This window comes from Triticum dicoccoides, chromosome 5B (genome assembly GCF_002162155.2).
Source record: "Triticum dicoccoides isolate Atlit2015 ecotype Zavitan chromosome 5B, WEW_v2.0, whole genome shotgun sequence".
In the NCBI taxonomy this organism is placed as follows: domain Eukaryota; kingdom Viridiplantae; phylum Streptophyta; class Magnoliopsida; order Poales; family Poaceae; genus Triticum; species Triticum dicoccoides.
This window is the reverse complement of record NC_041389.1, coordinates 592,405,509-592,408,562: the sequence shown is the minus strand read 5'-3', so window position 1 is coordinate 592,408,562 and position 3,054 is coordinate 592,405,509. Positions and strand designations below refer to the sequence as shown.

Below are 3,054 nucleotides of genomic sequence, written 5' to 3'. Positions count from 1 at the left end.
CGCTATTGCTTTCTTCTCCGAAAATCGAGTGACCCAAAGTCCGTTTTCAGGACATGTAGCTAAACTGATATAGTATATATCTAGAGCTCCACTGAATATTAGTTTTGGCTTGACTCTGATTGGTTATAAATGGATGGCCTGGTTAGGTTTTGTTGATGAAAATAAATCTAACAGGAGATTAGTCGGATGTATTCTGAGAAAATTGCACATCTCTAGGTTTTTCTCGGTCAAATCGATGTAGCATGGCAAAAAAAAATTGGTAAAGCAGAAGTTTATAACTTAATGGTCCTCGGGTAAATTGCCCAAGGCACACGCAACTACTTGGGACGGTACAATAGTGACCCAGCCAATGCTATCGTCATTTGGCTAACACAAACAACCAATTTTAGCTAATTCATACACCACAAAATTTGCACCATGATGACACACACACGCTGCTTGGAGAAGCACATTTTTATCTCGAACTTGATGTCCTCGATACATGATCAATTCATCTTACACATATACTTTCTCCGTTTTTAAATATAAGATTATATAGATATTTTAATATGAACTATATACAAATTAAAATAAGTGAATCTACACCCAAAAATATGTCTATATACATCCATATGTAGTCTGTATTAAAATCTCTAAAAAAGACTTGAACTTCTAGAAAGATTCAACAGATCTTGCAATCTTGTAACTTGACTGACCCAACTAGAAAAAAACTTGACTGACCCAAGATGTCGATCGCCACAAACCGCACCAGCCACGTACACAGAGCACTACCGTTGTAGGAGTATTACAGTATGGTACTCGCTCGTTGGCTTAGCAGGTCGATGAACTTGTTGAAATTCTTGTGCGACGAGCCGCCCTCGGCGATGCACTCGGACGCCGCGTCCTTGAGCCAGGACGCCCTCTTCCTGATCCCCGCGTCGCCGATGAGCCCCTCCACCTTGCCCCTCACATCCTCCTTGGTCACGATGCCGTCCTCGCCGGGGGACACGGCGAGGCCGGTCCTCCACACGTCGGTGATGTAGCTCCGGTCCAGGAACTGCTCACAGTAGTAGGGCCAGCACAGGACCGGCACGCCGTTCCTCGTCGCCTCCATCGTCGAGTTCCACCCGCAGTGCGACACGAAGCACGCCACCGCGCGGTGCGCCAGGACCTGCTGCTGGGAGCACCAGCTGACGATCATGCCGGTGCCGGCGACGCGCTGCTGGAACTCGGCGAGCCACGCCTTGCTCAGGCCGGGGGTGAAGTCCGGGCGCACCACCCACAGGAACGGCCGGCCGGCGAGCTCCAGCCCCTCGGCCAGCTCCTGGAACTGGCGGGGTCGAAGATGGCCATGCTGCCGAAGGCCACGTAGACGACGGAGCCGTCAGGTCGCGCGTCCAGCCATTTGAGGCAGCTCATGTCCTCCGGCAAGAAGTTGCCCACGGGTTTCTGGAACTCCCCGTCGGCGAAGAGCGGGCCGACGGGCAGGATGTTGGGGAAGAGCTTGAACGCGCCGACCTCCGCCTCGTGGAAGGAGTTGCACACGGTCATCTCCGCGAGGTCGTTGAACTTGTTGTTCCGGCAGACGAGCTGGAAGATGATGTGCTGCCCTTCGGGGGCGCCGGCGTTGTTCCACGACATCAGCGACGTGTGGAGCGGCGGCATCCCCGGGGCCAGCTGCAGCGTCTCCTGCCGCTCCGGCCATCCTACAGATACACGGTATTCAATCGCGCCGGGCCGGACAGCCGGTGAAGAAATCGATCAGTCCACGGAAGGAGAAGCACACATACCCTTGTCGTTGAGGACGCCGTCCTCAATGAGCTGGGGGATCTTGAGCATGATGGCGAGGCACGCCGCGGAGGCCGGCCAGAAGGAGGCGACCCGGATGCCGAGCCTCCTGGCGACCTCGAAGGACCAGCCCATGTTGACGTCGCCGACGAGCCACTTCACCCTGGGCCGCCCCGCCGCCTCCATCTCCCCCACGAGCCTCTCCAGGTAGCCCGGCATGTGGCGCGAGTAGGCGTCGATGAGCTTGTTGAGGTCCTTGCGGTCCTCGTCGCCGGCCAGCCCGTCCGGGATGGAGGCGAGGTGGATGCCGCGCAGCGCGGCGCCGCCGTCAGGCGCCATGGCGGCGAGCACGAGCCCGTGGTCCACCTCGGTGTTGACGAAGGTGACCTGGAAGCCGTGGTCGACGAGGCGGTGCGAGAGCTCCATGAGCGGGGTGACGTGGCCCTGCGCCGGAAACGGCAGCACCATCACGTGGCCCATCGCCATGGCCCTCCGCAGTCCGCGCGCACGGCAGCAGCAGTAGAAAGACGCGCGCAAGAGATGCAAACGCAGTAGAGTGTGTATGTGGCAAGCTGGCGATCACCGCATACCACAGCTTAAATAGCTTATCTTGGTCGTGAGCTGGTGGTGAAGTCTGTCTTCGTTCTGCAGCATGAAGCCAAACAATCATTCAAAGCTATAAAATTGCTTCAATACTCCCTCGGACCCAAAACTAGGTCTCAACTTTGTACTAACTTTCTTTTTTGAGGGAAAAGCCATCATGGCGGTTTATATTTCATGTGAAAACAACGATACATCGTTTGCCAATACATTTAGCAGAAAATCCGGAGGCACTGATTTCCATATAATAGTTCTAGAGACCTCGGAATTCCTAGCCAATAAATCTGCCGCCATATTAGCTTCCCTAGGACAGTGAGAAAAAATTATAGAAATAAAATTACGAGCTAAGAAAGAGCATTCTTCATAAATTGCTGCTGCCGGTCCAAGCGAATTTCCTCCGTTTTGCATGATTTCAGCGACTTCCATGCAATCACCTTCTACGCATATCTTGTTGCATCCAGTTTCACTTGCGAGGAGAAGTCCATCTCTTAAGCCTCGTGCTTCCGCCGTAGCCGCTTCTTCAACAAAAGGAATATTGCTGCAAGATGCCGCCACAAATAAACCGGAGTGGTCTCGAAGTATAGCACCTGTAGCGCCAGTGCCACTGTCAATGTCGAAACTCGCGTCCACATTCAGCTTGATTGTGCCCTCTGGTGGTTTCTCCCAGCCATGTCTCCTAATTCTGTT

The 3,054-nt window shown here is 53.6% G+C and overlaps 1 pseudogene; it reads right to left on the bottom strand.

Annotated features, from left to right (window-relative positions):
- Positions 1-784: 784 nt before the first annotated feature.
- Positions 785-2,253, bottom strand: LOC119310219 (annotated as a pseudogene).
- Between the last annotated feature and the right edge of the window lie 801 nt (positions 2,254-3,054).